Raw genomic sequence first — 17,238 nt, 5'->3', positions numbered from 1 at the left:
ACATTTGACTCTTCATTATTATTAGGTGAGTCAATGGGACTTGTTCTAGAGGTAGACATCTATCACATAATGTCAAACACGTTAAGAGATTAATATATCACATAATATTCATATGTTAAAAATATATAGTTTCTAACAAAAATGTTAAGCAATCATTTTTAAAGAAAACACGGTCGAAGTCCAGACTCACTAATGCATCCTAACAAACTCGATAAGACACACTAATGCAAATTTTCTGGTTCTCTAAGACCAACGCTCTGATACCAACTGAAATGTCCCGTTCTTATTGATTAAAAACGTTCCATATTAATTGATTTCGTTGCGAGGTTTTGACCTCTATATGAGACGTTTTTCAAAGACTGCATTCATTTTAAAACAAACCATAACCTTTATTTCATCAATAAAGGTTTAAAAAGCTTTACGTAGATTATCAAATAATGATAATCTAAAATATCCTGTTTACACACGACCATTACATAATGGTTTACAATACAAATATGTTACAACAAAATAAGTTTCTTGAATGCAGTTTTTACACAATATCATACAAGCATGGACTCCAAATCTCGTCCTTATTTAAGTATGTGACAGCGGAAGCTCTTAATAATCACCTGAGAATAAACATGCTTAAAACGTCAACAAAAATGTTGGTGAGTTATAGGTTTAACCTATATATATCAAATCATAATAATAGACCACAAGATTTCATATTTCAATACGCATCCCATACATAGAGATAAAAATCATTCATATGGTGAACACCTGGTAACCGACATTAACAAGATGCATATATAAGAATATCCCCATCATTCCGGGACACCCTTCGGATATGATATAAATTTCGAAGTACTAAAGCATCCGGTACTTTGGATGGGGCTTGTTGGGCCCGATAGATCTATCTTTAGGATTCGCGTCAATTAGGGTGTCTGTTCCCTAATTCTTAGATTACCAGACTTAATAAAAAGGGGCATATTCGATTTCGATAATTCAACCATAGAATGTAGTTTCACGTACTTGTGTCTATTTTGTAAATCATTTATAAAACCTGTATGTATTCTCATCCCAAAAATATTAGATTTTAAAAGTGGGACTATAACTCACTTTCACAGATTTTTACTTCGTCGGGAAGTGAGACTTGGCCACTGGTTGATTCACGAACCTATAACAATATATACATATATATCAAAGTATGTTCAAAATATATTTACAATACTTTTAATATATTTTGATGTTTTAAGTTTATTAAGTCAGCTGTCCTCGTTAGTAACCTACAACTAGTTGTCCACAATTAGATGTACAGAAATAAATCGATAAATATTATCTTGAATCAATCCATGACCCAGTGTATACGTATCTCAGTATTGATCACAACTCAAACTATATATATTTTGGAATCAACCTCAACCCTGTATAGCTAACTCCAACATTCACATATAGAGTGTCTATGGTTGTTCCGAAATATATATAGATGTGTCGACATGATAGGTCGAAACATTGTATACGTGTCTATGGTATCTCAAGATTACATAATATACAATACAAGTTGATTAAGTTATGGTTGGAATAGATTTGTTACCAATTTTCACGTAGTTAAAATGAGAAAAATTATCCAATCTTGTTTTACCCATAACTTCTTCATTTTAAATCCGTTTTGAGTGAATCCAATTGCCATGGTTTCATATTGAACTCTATTTTATGAATCTAAACAGAAAAAGTATAGGTTTATAGTCGGAAAAATAAGTTACAAGTCATTTTTGTAAAGGTAGTCATTTCAGTCGAAAGAACGACGTCTAGATGACCATTTTAGAAAACATACTTCCACTTTGAGTTTAACCATAATTTTTGGATATAGTTTCATGTTCATAATAAAAATCATCTTCTCAGAATAACAAATTTTAAATCAAAGTTTATCATAGTTTTTAATTAACTAACCCAAAACAGCCCGCGGTGTTACTACGACGGCGTAAATCCGGTTTTACGGTGTTTTTCGTGTTTCCAGGTTTTAAATCATTAAGTTAGCATATCATATAGATATAGAACATGTGTTTAGTTGATTTTAAAAGTCAAGTTAGAAGGATTAACTTTTGTTTGCGAACAAGTTTAGAATTAACTAAACTATGTTCTAGTGATTACAAGTTTAAACCTTCGAATAAGATAGCTTTATATGTATGAATCGAATGATGTTATGAACATCATTACTACCTTAAGTTCCTTGGATAAACCTACTGGAAAAGAAAAAAATGGATCTAGCTTCAACGGATCCTTGGATGGCTCGAAGTTCTTGAAGCAGAATCATGACACGAAAACAAGTTCAAGTAAGATCATCACTTGAAATAAGATTATTATAGTTATAGAAATTGAACCAAAGTTTGAATATGATTATTACCTTGTATTAGAATGATAACCTACTGTAAGAAACAAAGATTTCTTGAGGTTGGATGATCACCTTACAAGATTGGAAGTGAGCTAGCAAACTTGAAAGTATTCTTGATTTTATGTAACTAGAACTTGTAAAATATATGAAGAACACTTAGAACTTGAAGATAGAACTTGAGATAGATCAATTAGATGAAGAAAATTGAAGAATGAAAGTGTTTGTAGGTGTTTTTGGTCGTTGGTGTATGGATTAGATATAAAGGATATGTAATTTTGTTTTCATGTAAATAAGTCATGAATGATTACTCATATTTTTGTAATTTTATGAGATATTTAATGCTAGTTGCCAAATGATGGTTCCTACATGTGTTAGTTGACTCACATGGGCTGCTAAGAGCTAATCATTGGAGTGTATATACCAATAGTACATACATCTAAAAGCTGTGTATTGTACGAGTACGAATACGGGTGCATACGAGTAGAATTGTTGATGAAACTGAACGAGGATGTAATTGTAAGCATTTTTGTTAAGTATAAGTATTTTGATAAGTGTCTTGAAGTCTTTCAAAAGTGTATAAATACATATTAAAACACTACATGTATATACATTTTAACTGAGTCGTTAAGTCATCGTTAGTCGTTACATGTAAATGTTGTTTTGAAACCTTTAGGTTAACGATCTTGTTGAATGCTGTTAACCCATTGTTTATTATAACAAATGAGATGTTAAATTATTATATTATCATGATATTATGATATATAATATATCTTAGTATGATGTATATACAGTTAAATGTCGTTACAACGATAATCGTTACATATATGTCTCGTTTCGAAATCATTAAGTTAGTAGTCTTATTTTTACATATGTATTTCATTGTTAATACACTTAATAATATATTTACTTATCATTTAACATAATTAACCAAGTGTATCAATATCTTAATATGATTCATATGTACCTAGTAAGACGTTGTTATAACGATAATCGTTATATATATCGTTTTCGAGTTTCTTAAATTAATAGTCTCATTTTTATGTATATAACTCATTGTTAAAATACCTAATGAGATACATACTTATAATAAAAACATGTTAACTATATATATAACCATATATATGTCATTGTATAGTTTTTACAAGTTTTAACGTTCGTGAATCACCGGTCAACTTGGGTGGTCAATTGTCTATATGAAACATATTTCAATTAATCAAGTCTTAACAAGTTTGATTGCTTAACATGTTGGAAACATTTAATCATGTAAATATCAATCTCAATTAATATATATAAACATGGAAAAGTTCGGGTCACTACAATTTGCACCCGTAGTAATGGTAGCTAGTCATTACTACGCGAGCACGTCGCGCTAACTCGCTAGTACAACGTCCATCTCGCTTGATGATTGCTAAACACAACACAAACAAATAGCGCATGATTAGTTCACATAAACCTATGCACTAATCATTCCGATCCGACCCAAAGTCCTACAAGTCCCGCATAATCACGCACACAAAAGTCTAAGTCTAGGCACCTATCTCAAGTCACCTAAATCCCTTAGACCATGCTCTGATACCACTTGTAACAACCCAAACCAACACCCGATAAAGCCTTGTGAAAATACGAAATAAAAAAAAAAATTCTGTTGCAGACCATCGGCGCGCCGCGCCATATTGCCCGCGCGCCGCGCCATATCTGGCTGTCCCCGGGACTTTTAACCGCGAAAAGATTGACTAGTTCCCGGCACTTTTAGACAAAACGCTTTTTACCATACAACCAAATATGTAAAACTAACATGTTTCAAACATAAAATTAAAGTTTTACAAGCGGGGCCTACACGACCCAAATTACAAGTTTAGTACAATTTAGGAGTTTCGACCACCAAAAAGTTTAAGTTCCAAACTACACAATGAGCATGGCGTTTGGGATTAAACTACCCAACTATCGGTCAAACTCCAAGAGCTACTAAAACCAAAAGCGTCCCTTAGCAACAAGCGGGATCCCTAGTCCAAAACGATGCCCTTACCCTTGTCCAACACCGAACCTATAAAAGTGGTAAACAACGAGAGGGTAAGCAAAGCTTAGTGAATGCAATAATTACACATACATATATATCGCCCATCTATTTGCAATCACAACACAAGATACCTCGTACGAAACGTGTAACACAAAAGCATGTCATCAACCTCAAACACTTAACAAGTCATACAATAACATAACCGAGTTAGCATATACTCAACACAACCATAAATAATTTAGCATGCTAAATATCAACAAATCTTAATATGGTTAACCATGACGCTATGGTGCTACCGGCTCGTGGTTCACACCATACGCATTGAGTCTCACTCGTTTATAGTGCTACCGGCTCGTGGTTCACACTTTGTTTATAGTGCTACCGGCTCGTGGTTCACACTCGATGCTACCGGCTCGTGGTTCACATCAATTATTTTATAGTGCTACCGGCTCGTGGTTCACACTCGATGCTACCGGCTCGTGGTTCACATCAATTTACACACATGCTATGGTACTACCGGCTCGATGGTTCATACCATAACACCCACAAATAAACACGCCATATACACGAATGCATAATTATTCCACTCACCTCCAAATCTCTTGGTGAAAGATAACCGAGCTTGAACACTTCAATGTAACGCACCTATTACATTTATCACAATATCAAAATCACAACTCGAGTTGGTCAACACTCTAAAGCTCACTCCTAGTGTTAATTTGACCCATGGTGCAAATCCGACCCATTTGCACCCTTAACCCTAAAATCGGGTTAACTCATCACAAAACCCTATCATTAACCAAAGTAGGTTCATTACACATTTTAACACTAGTTTTAGGCTTCAACCACACATATTAATTAGCTTAGGTTCATTTTGACCCATTTGACACTTTCAAAGTCAACCTACCCATTTTGGGTCAACCACTAACCCATTTACACCCATTTACATAAATCATGGTGTTCTAGAAATTTTACTAGCTAATTAGGGTTCTCTAACAACAATTAACTCTTCCAAACCCTAGTTAACCCAATATTGAGTCTACATGACTCAAATTACCCTAGAACACCCAAAACACTAACAAAATGGGTTTTATGTTCATCTTCACCCCAAACCCTAGCCCTAAATCAAATTAAACAAAGAAATTAAGATTAGAGCATACCACAACTATCACAACGAAGCTAGAGGGAAGGCGAACAACTTTAATGCTTGGACTTAAGCAAGAAACCTTCTTCTTCTTCTCCAAAATGGGGTTTCCCTCACTAAAAGCCACTATCTCTCTAGAATTGATTTGGATAAGTGTTGGTAGTTGTGGAAGGAGTAAATGAACTCCCCAAAACTGATCTAAGGCATTAAATCCGGCCTCCAAGTGATTTTACCAAAATACCCTCAAAATATCTAATTTAAAAGAAAGAGAGAATCTGTCACAGACAGATGGCGCGGCGCGCCACCAGGCCGCGCGGCGCGCAACTCTTCCAGTCCAGCTCCTTTTGCCTTTTTAAATATATACAACCAAACCCCAATTCGAGTACCGCACAATACACTTATATACACATGTGTACACTTCAATTATTCGGGTCTTACACATTGGGTTTCCTCAATCAACTGGAGAAATTCAAGTCCTTTTATGATGATGACACTCAAAATGAGGAGGAGAAGGGGGATACATCTAATCCTGAAGCAGAGGGGATCATTAAATTCAATCCCCCAGATTATATGTATTTGATTTGTCTTGGGGATGGTAGTGATGACCTTTATCCATCCTGGGCTGAATGTGATAAGGTTAGTCCTTTTTTTTATATTAACTATACATTTTGAGTAAACTGTAATAGGCGCAAGACAAATCTTGCGCCCTTGCGTCCGTTCGCAAACACTCTCTTGCGTCCTTGCGACCCTCGCAAGATTACCCTTGCGTCTTCATTATGGACGCAAAGTAAAATTTGCGTCCATGCGTCCACCCGCAAGGTAGACCTTGCGTCCTTGCTCCTGACGCAAGGTCTACCTTGCGTCCTTGCGTGTATCGCAAGGTCAACCTTGCGTCCTTCCTTCTTAACTTTTTATGTTTCTTTTGTTGCAAGGTATTGTTGAAAAGTTGCGTCTTTTTTAAAGACAGACGCAAGTTATTGTTTGCGTATTTGCGTGTGTTTGATGACATACGCAAGATTTTTCTTGCGTTCTTGCGTCTCTATGTAGGTCAATTTATGACACATATTTAAACAACTAACTGAGACTGATAAACAACAAACTGAGACTGATAAACAAGCAACTAATTCTGGTCCCCTAATTCTGGTCTAAATCGTACGTTTGATAAAATTGAGACTGATAAGCTTGCGAAGGTTCGACTTTCTCTTTCGACTTTGACTTTGATTTTGAGGCTGTTTTTTTAACCCTCTGAGAAGTAGATTCACCGGTTAGGTCATAAGAAGCGCTACATGTTGTTCGGTTATGACCTGCTTGCTTGCAACGAGTACATGTTCTTACTTTCTTTTCAGTTTCTTCACCTTGAGATGGAATCCGATCGGTACTTTTTGGGCGTCCAGGTGCTCTTTTCTTTTGAATTGGGGGCTTTACGATTTTCAAGATCTTGGGCCCTGGATCGGACCATTCGGATCGATGGGGCAAAGGAAGGATGTGTTCGGAATATGTATTTATATAAGTTTGAGACAAGAACCAATGTGATACATAACATGTAACATCTTCCACTCCGAAGAGTCGTGCTGCTGCCAATACATGTCCACAAGGTATGCCTGATAATTGCCATTGCCCACATGTACATGTTCTATCTTCTAGATTAACGAGGCCGTTTTTCCTTCCATCACGCACCTCTATTAGATTGTTTGTCGATGGAAATGCTTGCCATCTTCTTGATTTGTTCGTCCTCTTACCTAATTTACGTTCAACATATGGAGTAACCGTTGAAGTGAGACTAACTGCTTTGTTGTGATGTTTGAAAAACCAATCCTGTATAGAAGCGCGAAAAAATTCCAATAACATGCAAACTGGTAGTTTGCGAGCATGTTTGGATAGAGCGTTAATAGACTCTACACTGTTGCTAGTAAGGTATGCATACCTAACATGACCAGCATGACTTCTGGACCATTTGTTGAAACCAACGTCATTTAGATACTTGTGAGATGCTTTTAATCTTCGTTGAAATACACTAACATGATCTTGAAAATCTGACAAACGATAAGCCTTAACCATTTTCCAATAGTGCCATTCAAAATATTTGAATTTGTTGGACATCGTTTTTATGTTCATGAATAGATGACGTGAGCAAAAAGAGTGAAAGGCTTCAGGAAACACATTTGAAATACCATGTGCTATTGAAGGAGCACGATCAGAAATAAAGGTAATCTATGACATACGATTACTCATACCACAACTTTCTAAATGATCTCTTAGATTGCCAAAAAACCATGACCAAACCTCGTTTGTCTCGCCTTCACCAATTCCATAAGCCAATGGCAAAATTCCGTTATTGGCATCCATTGCAACAGCGACTAAATTTGTACCCAAGTATCCAGCTTTCAAATGTGCACCATCAACGATGATAATAGGGCGAACATTTTGGACAAATGATCGAATCTGCACGCAAACAAATCAAATGAGATTGCTATTAGTTTAAGATAAAACAATTGTAGGATGAGTGATACTTACAACTGCGCCAAAGGACATGTAACACATCACGAATCTATTTTCATTGTCAGTCACCACATTTGTCATGCTTCCTGGGTTATGAATCTTAATGTTATGAAGATAAATGGGAAGCATTCGGAACGAGTCATCCATACTGCCACGAAGCATCTCTATTGCATGACACTTGGCTCTCCATGCTTGATTGTAAGAAATGCTCACCCGAAAACGGTTGCCAACATCATCACGTATATCTTTTGGATTATAGTCTCGATTTGCAGCTTTGAACGATTCCATCAGAATACTTCCTAACACCTTTTTGGAAGCATGTTTATTATTTCTCATAATTTGGGTACGTGAGCATGTGTGTACGTCATGCAATTTCTTTACGATGAAGTTGTCAGTGTGGCGTATTTTGTATGCACTACATTTCCACTCACAATTTGGCAACATGCATTTAGCAGTGAATCGAGATTTGTCAGACTTTACAGGCTTAATTTGGAAGTTTTCTTCAAGACATTTTGTGTATAGATGGTTTACAAAATCATCCTTGTTTAAAAAAGTTTGTCGAACTTTAATCAAATCGGATACTCTATAACTGGTTGTTATTTGGCTCGTAGATTCAGTCTCTTGGTCATGCTCACTCAATAAAAGTGGCATATTCCAGAATACATCCTTTTTTTCTTCCTCTTCTTCATTTTCATCTTCATCTTGATCTTCTCTGTCATTTTCTTCCTCCGAAGCACTAGACGCGACAACTGATTCAAAAGGGTGATCTGTTTTTTTAATTTTACATACGTTCTCAACTCCATAGTTGAAGAAATCAAACTCTTCTGTGTTTGGAGGTGGTACTTCAGGTCGTGCTTCTTCCAAATTGGGTGTCTGAAGGTTTGTGCTCTCCTCATTTGTTGGTAGGTTTTGTTGGACATCGTGTGTTGGTAGGTTTTGATGGACATTGTGTATTGGTAGGATTTGCACTGACTGTAAGTTTTCTGGGAGTTGATGCATTGTAACTTTGTCGACAATGTAAATATTAATAGGAGCATTTGATATTGCATGTTGTAGAAAATCACGAAAGTCTTCATAATCATCAGTAATATCAAAAACAAGATTATCGACAACATATCTCATTGAAACAGGAGCATTAGGTGGCAAATTAATTTTTCTAAGAACATTTTTTAACAATATTCTTCGAGTAATTAGTTTTTGGGGAGCAACTGGGAGTTTTAATCGTGTTCTAAAACAATCTAGAGGCAAATACATAGGTAAGTTATTAATAAATTGAAAAGAACCACCACAACATATATGAATAACAAAGGTTTCATTATCACTAAAACTCATTATTTAAAACAAAGAAAGTTACCTTAATGACGCTTGAAATTATATGATTTATGTTGAAATGGTGGAAATGAAGTGAAAATAGAGCTGGTAATACCTTATATGAATTGAAAAAGTTATCCGTAATAGTACAAAAATCGTACAAAATCTTATCCACGAAATCATGAAAATCTTATCTGGATAAGACGCAAGACGCAAGGCGCAAAGGCGCAAGACGCAAGACGCAATACGCAAGGACGCAAGTCTCTTTGTTGCGTTTGTCGGTAACGCAAGGTCGCATGGTCGCAAGATCGCAAAGACGCAAGGTCGCAATGACGCAAGGTGTCTTGCGCCTTGCGAGGGCAAATTGTCAAACTTTTTTTTTTTAGGGCTGTCAGTCAACAAGCTTAAAAAAAAGGGTATTTTGGTGATAATCCCTAAATAAAACCCCAGGTGAAAAACCAATAGCCTATCCCATTTTAAGATCACAAAGTTAGGTTTTGTATCTTGCAAATATGGTAGCCGCTTCACAATATCCCGTTTAATTTTTCTATCGGAAGAAAATCGATGTCGCCTTAAATCACTTCAAGACCGGCCGTGGACAAACCAAGGTCGACGGAGCTTCACTCGATCACCTTCAGCCGCCCGAAGGTCTTCACCCAACCACCACAGTAAAACCGTCGCGGGGCACCACCTCCATCCTCCCTTCACCACTAAATCGTCGCCGTCACCGATTGGAACTTCGATTATCATGAGTTTGTTTTTTATTTTTTTCATTATTCTGTTTATTTCATTTGATTATTTTACCGATGTAAGGAGGTTGTTGACGGAGGTTGCAGGAGGTTGATGGTGGCAGTTACAGGCGGTTAATGGCAGCGGTGGCAGGTGGCTGACGGTGCTATGGTGGTAGTGCCTGGAGGTACCGTGGTGGTGGTGGAAAGAGATATGTTGGTGGTAAAATATTAATTAAAAATAAATAAAAAATTGTTTTCCGGTTTGTAGATGACTGAGGTTAACGGTGGTCGGTGACGGTGCTTGATGGTGGTCGGTGATAGTGGTTGTCGGTGGTGGGTGATGAAGCATGACTGTGATGGTTGACAGATGGCTGGAAGGAATTGTAGAATCAGATTTGTTTCAAATTTTTTTTTTTTTGCGGGTGTAAAAAGACAAAATTACCCCTGTCGGTTAATGTTACACTGGAGGTAATGTTATACTGTAGCGAAGTTGATGATGTGGCGAGGTATTATTGGGTACCATTGTCCGTATTTAGTGTGTATATAAATATAAATGTGTACCACAAATACAGAATGTTGAGGTTTTCAAAGCCAATCGCCCGCATAGTGTCCGAGAAGGACAGACCGTCAAATCTAATTATGCTTAAATGAAGCTTAGGATATATATATATATATATATATATATATATATATATATATATATATATATATATATATATATATAGTTATACTTTTCCCTAATACTAGTTAAAGACCCGCGATTTCGCGGTTTTTATGAAATTATGATATTTTAGACAATCTTCAACCATAATAATAAAATTAACCAATAAAATATTCCAAAAATTCAAATTTGAAAATATAAATAAAAAAATCTTGTTGAAAATAAAGTAACAAAAAAGATTCAAAATAAAGTAAAACTTGAATTCGAAAGTAGTAGTAATCAACGGTTCGTACTGCTATAGGTTTGATGTATAAAATTGCAGACGGCGAAAATGTAACTTTTTGATGTCTTTCTCAATTCTTCGGCGTGGTTTCTCCTACATTCGTTGATGTCATAAAAAAAGTTGTTTTGTAGAAACATACTCGGGACTGGAGGCCGAGATCAATCAAAATGTTACTCGTGTTTTATTCACTTTAATTATCATACAAATTCCTTCATTAACTCCAAATGATACGGTGAAGGCAAAAGAACATGCCACACTCCTTATTGAAGCAAAGCACTCATTCCTGAAGCAATTACTGGAGGAGGTTGCTAAACCCGTTAAAGTTTCAAAAATACATAAAAATAGTAATCAACTTGAGTCCTGCAATTCACTGTAATTAATCATGAAATAGTAAAGACTAATGCTTTTTCGAGCCAGAAAAATAAGTTATCCAAAACAGATGATGTGTTTTAAACAAAGTTTGGGTACTTTCTTCACTATTCACCCTGACAATTATAATATTTAACGCTTCCAAGGAAATAAAAATCATACAAAGTGATTGGCATCAAGGTTCAATCAGTTGAGGCCAGTTGCTTTAATGAAACCTCCACATTTTCACTACTCACATGAGTTCATTTTCTTTATATCACACTGTTTCAATACAACCATTGGAGAAGATAAGACCAGTTCAGTAGCTTACTATCAATAGCAAGTTCTTATATTATGATGCAAATTGTAATGAGATAAAAAAAGCCACCAAACAAAAAACACAAACCATTTTGAACCACGTTAGATGAAACCAAGTTATCAGCAAACTCAAAGCAGCATGTTGACCAAAGTGACTTGCAATATTTCTTTTCTTTCTTTAGAGATACTTTTTCATTTCAGCATTTGATTCACTAACAGAGTACTTTTCACGCCACTCGAATGCATTGCGTCTACAACTTTGGACAATGGAAGTTCCCGTTATTTAACTTCTGGACACGCATCATTTCTTTGTTCGACCAAACACTTTTAAGGACAACAACAGTATCAACAGTCTTGATTCACACGCATGATAAAAATTTATCCAATTAATTTAAAGAGAATCGATGCAAAACCTATAGTTACATAAATGACCAAGTCAAACTTGTTGGTCATGTGGCCAAAATTTAGGAGAAAGGTGAGCGCAATTTAGAACGTAGGGATAAACCAAAGGAGATCAAGCAGTATAAGCATCACTTTTAAGTTTTAACATTTCAAAAAATTGATGAAAAACAAAATGCACAAGTCTATGGATATTGATATTGGAAATAAATATATTTAAGAACCATTTATAGAAATTAATGTAAACGTCTTTGTTTTGCAAGGCCAAAGTCAACATAGTATTTACATATATATATGTATACACTAATATAAAAGAAGGATCCTATACGCCTGAAAGTAGAAAGAGAATAGCAAGTTTAATGACACGCACATCCTTTAATTACAGTGGCAACTACATTGGCATGACCATATCCAATTGCTTCAGGTGAAAAATGTGTAATAACTATCCCTCCCGTTCTCTTCAAATGCTGCAAATAGTGCTTTAGAGTTGCAAGCTCGGAAACACTCATCCATTAACAACAAGAACAATAACATCAATACCCAGTGTCTACTGTAAACACCCATTCATCATGAGAATATATATTCAGTGTGCACCTGCAAAGACAACAATTATCAAATTAAAACATGCCAAAAGCCGTCAATAAATATAAAGCTTAAATAAAAGTGAGGAACTTAAAAAAGTTGAATACAACCTTATAGTTATCATCAGGTGAAGGGAAAGAATCAATAGCTAAATCCTACATGTCTGCAGGTGTTAAGGAAATACAGTCATCGGAGATGCTGAGATTACAGGTGGTAATTTCAACTTATTAACTTATGAATGAGATGATTCTGGTTATATATTCATAATGGGTCAAATGGGAGACACAATAGAATTATTTCAAGGAAAAATGGGTAGTCGAATGGGTAGCACAACCTGTTTTCACCATGCTCCAAAAGTCATAGAATCTTAAAACGCAAATGTTTATACAACTCGGCAGTACTTGTTGCTTGTAAACTCAAGTCATGCATAAGGGTTGTGGGATTTGAGAAGCTTGACTACTTCAATGGAAGAAGTTTGATTCAGATTTGAGAGGTACGTTTTATTCCATACCAAAAAGACCTTCACTTGCACCCTCTAAGATTATCCATCAGCTGTCAATAGGTTCAATGGTGTAAAACCATCGTCAGCTGCCATTTATTACTACCTGAGATGCTATTGCTCGTGTAAAGTACCTGCCTTATCATCCAAATGTGGGTTGAGAAAGATGTAAGCACCGCAAATAATGCGTCAATGAAGATAAGCACAATGAACATTAGCTTTTATATGAACGCAAATATTTGGCTTCCTATTTTAGAGATCTGCATACAAACATTATGTTATTGGATGTCCATTTTGAAAGTGATATCAGTCTAAATAGGCAATAACTCTCACCTCCTTACGATAAGATCTATTATTCCCAGAAACTACTTGCAAAGCTTGGAAGATTTGACATCAGTTTTTGGCTGTGGGCGAAACTATGCCTAAAAACGATTTAAACAATTAAAGTTCTATCTCACTCCATATTTCAAAGAGCTGATAGAAGGTATTAAAGACTTAAATTTACCTTTATAAGTGTGGAGAAAGATAAACCAAATGTATATTAAGGCCACCTGTGTGTTGGTAAATAGTATATATGTATAATATCAACATATAGGCCAGATAACCAACCGAATGTCTTTATACAATAAGCATAGTTATTAAGCAGCCATGCTTTCTCATAACACCACACAACAGGTAAGTATGAACTGACAATCCCTTCCTATAAACATCATCATCATCATCAAAGAGCTACTTACCTTGAGATACACGAAGAACTACTTTGGTACCCACATCAAGACCCACAAGATCATTTGCACCTTCAGTTAAATGAGAACGGCGCGAGGAGTTTTCGTATAATGTTCTCCATGGTTCAGAGTTAGATATAAACCCAAATTTCTTTAGCGAACTAACCCTTTGCATGCCACCTACGTCCACAAACCTAATACCACCATACACTTGCTCACTGCTGCTTTCACCGCCATTTTCTGCACTTGTGGATCCTAATTTCGTATGGTTTCTTTTTTTTCTTGGTGGTTGCACTGTCACTAAAGCTTCCCTTTAGAAGGGGATCATCGATTCCACGAATTTCTTTCTTCGTCGGTGTTGTGTTGACGCAACTATCATTTTTGGTTCTCCTATTTATGTTTTCAGAGATCTCGTGCAGCTTTTGATTAAATCTTGTGAACCCTTTCTCTACAGGTTCTACTGCTTGGTTCATGGTGAACCTCAAATCATTAACAATCTTTAGAGAGGAGTAGAAAATTGAACAGTATATGCTAATCGCTGACTAAAAATTGAAAATACCAAAAATAACTATAAATTAAAATGCGAATCACATAGTTTTGTGGAAATTGATTCAAATCGAATATAGGACCAACATCTGCTTCATCATTAACAAATGAGCTAAATAATTATTAACAATTTCAATGATATAATTGATTGAATAAATTATTGACACATCAAATTTAAGTCCATCAAACGATTCATCCCATACTGATGCTTCAGTATTGTAACAATTTTCATCCCTAACGCATGCATAAAATCAGACAACACAACAAATAGTTGATTAAATATGAAACAAAATAACAGTATCGCCAATATTATACCTGATTCATCCCCTCAATCTCTTGTATCATCAACAATTCAACAGAATTGCACGATTAAGGTCCACGAGTGTCAGGGTTCATGATTTAGGAAATTTTAGGCGAAGAGACACATGAATATCAGTTGTTTTAGCATAGATAAGAGGTGAAAACCATGGATAGTTAAATTTAGGGTCCACGATTTAGGCTCTGCTAAAGAGAATTGCTATTTCAAAAGGATTTTAGGGTTTTGTTTTTTTCTAGTGGAGTGAATGAAATTCGTAAACCCCTACTTTTCAATTTTCTCCCGTGTTTTAAAGGGCATTTCGGGTAGTTTAAGAATTAAAGATTGATTTATTACATAAATAGAATAAGAGATCATTTTGAACCATTAAATCAAAGGGCATGTGAAGGTCTTTTTTTGATCTAAAGGTTAGAAAGCGGATTTTAGAAATAATTATTACTTAATAATAACTCTCTTTTAAAGTATGGAATAGATAGATAGATGTCTACCGTATGAATAATATGACAAAAACTTAAATATGTAAATACAAAAACTACTTTAGCAACATAGTGCCAGAGTAAATCTGGTTAAAGGGTGAAACGGTCTATCAAGATCACACAGGTATCAATTGAACTCTTAACAAATAATGTAACAATCACAGAAGATTTATGAATTTGAAATATGACACAGATTGCTCACACTTCATGAAAATCCATTCCAAGATTTATATATGATATAGATATAGATAGAAGTTAAAAACCAATTCCCAAATTTAGTAGTTTAATTAGTTAAAGATTACGTGGATAGTCCATGTGAATAGTTTTAACGGACTCAGTTAACCTTCGTTAGAGCGAGGGATGAAATTGGGACTTTAAAATTAAGGATGAAAAATGCAGAAAATAAAATACAGGGAAGAAACAGGTAAAAAAATGGAAAATAGAGGGACAAAATGTGAATTTTGTCAAAATTTTATGTTAAAAGTAAACATTTAAATTTTATGACACGTTAAAAAATGATTGTACTCACAATACCACCATACTAGAAGTTGACAACCATTGAAAACCTCAGGGAATCAAATGTAATTTTATCTAAACCACATAGACTGCGGTATACTTTAAGAGTTTCTTTAGAGTTTTTTTAAAGGAAGATGATTCTCACATACTACTTTTTGATTCATCTATACTTTTTTCTCATAAATACACAGTTATACCCTTAAATTAATCTAGAGAGTTGAACTTATATTATTATTTTAAGTATAATTAACAGTATAATAGTAAATTAGGTGTAGATAAATCAAAAAGTGGTGTATGAGAATCACCTCTCTTTTTTAAAATTGTTTTGTAGATGTTTTTAAAGATAGCATTAACTTATATAGCCAGGTTGGATTTATATTTGTCATATGTTACTGTTATCGTTAATAATAAAATTTAGACCACTCGCAATAGATGAACGAAGAATTGGGGTGATGGATCGTCATCTCACTGTCACGAACTAAATATTATTATCCGATGATATTGAAGACATGCCAAAGACGGTTTCATCGGCAGTGGTCTTTGGGTATAAGAATCATGTTTAATGGTTATTTCATATGTCTTCTTTGTAAAGTAGGGTTTTTGTTTTTGTTTTTATTCTTTCATGTTTTTATGTCTAACAAGCAAGACCCACACTCTACAATTTGGGGCTATTGGGTTAACCATTTGAGTCCATCGAGTCTTGAGAAAATAAAGGGAATCAGTCTAATATAGACTTATCTTAAGTCCATCGATATATTAAAAGGTCCATCTATAATCGTTGAAACTCATTTCCAACCCATTTAATATGGAAAAATAAACTCTAGTCTAAAAGTTAAAAATTAAAAAATAAAGAACTTAAAATTAGAAAAATAAAAATTATAAATAAAAAACCTAAAAGTCTTAAAAAAATTCATAAATTTAAAAATCTAAAAATATTATAATATTTAATTAGAAAAGATTAAAATAATCAATCAATTGAAAAAAAAATAAAGAAACAATAAAAAGAAATTAAAATATGAAAAAAACAACAAAAGTTTGTATCATTCTAAAATTTTATAAGAAAAAATGTGTCTCGACCCGAGCCAACCCAACCTGATTGGACACATCCTATTTGAAAATTGAGACCGTTCGACCCATGACCCAATTTGATCCAAACCCATTTGAATCTCGACTCAACCAACCTGTTTGTCAGGCATAGTTGTTTTTATAAACTAGTACATAACTTTCCTTTTTAGTTTTTAAGAAAAACTATCATATATATCTATAGTATCTATTAAAGCTATAAAATTATGATGTCATAAATGAGGATTATCTAAACTTAAAAAAAATTCAAAAATAAAAAAAAATTGTAAACCCCTCATGATGATGTCATTAATATAATTAATTTTTTAAATACAAATATTAAAATGTTAATTATACAATAATGAAGCATTATGTACAATATTATGATAAAACACCCCATTAATATATGTACAATATTTGAATCATTATGT

At 34.6% G+C, this 17,238-nt stretch overlaps 1 long non-coding RNA gene across 3 annotated transcripts; it reads right to left on the bottom strand.

Moving 5' to 3' along the window:
- Window positions 1–12,311: 12,311 nt before the first annotated feature.
- LOC139844772 (uncharacterized) lies at window positions 12,312–14,981 on the bottom strand. Of its 3 annotated transcripts, none has more exons than XR_011758090.1 (5): window positions 13,672–14,981; window positions 13,500–13,588; window positions 13,301–13,426; window positions 12,778–13,219; window positions 12,312–12,679 (listed from the first exon to the last, which is right to left on the bottom strand). It is a non-coding gene; the product is annotated as an uncharacterized lncRNA (long non-coding RNA). The 3 variants fall into 3 exon arrangements; XR_011758089.1 differs by having other exon boundaries at window positions 13,305–13,426; XR_011758088.1 differs by having other exon boundaries at window positions 12,778–13,426.
- Window positions 14,982–17,238: the final 2,257 nt, after the last annotated feature.

Source organism: Rutidosis leptorrhynchoides, chromosome 4, assembly GCF_046630445.1.
Source record: "Rutidosis leptorrhynchoides isolate AG116_Rl617_1_P2 chromosome 4, CSIRO_AGI_Rlap_v1, whole genome shotgun sequence".
In the NCBI taxonomy this organism is placed as follows: domain Eukaryota; kingdom Viridiplantae; phylum Streptophyta; class Magnoliopsida; order Asterales; family Asteraceae; genus Rutidosis; species Rutidosis leptorrhynchoides.
Note: the sequence above shows the minus strand (reverse complement) of the source record. Positions and strands in the feature narration are given on the sequence as shown.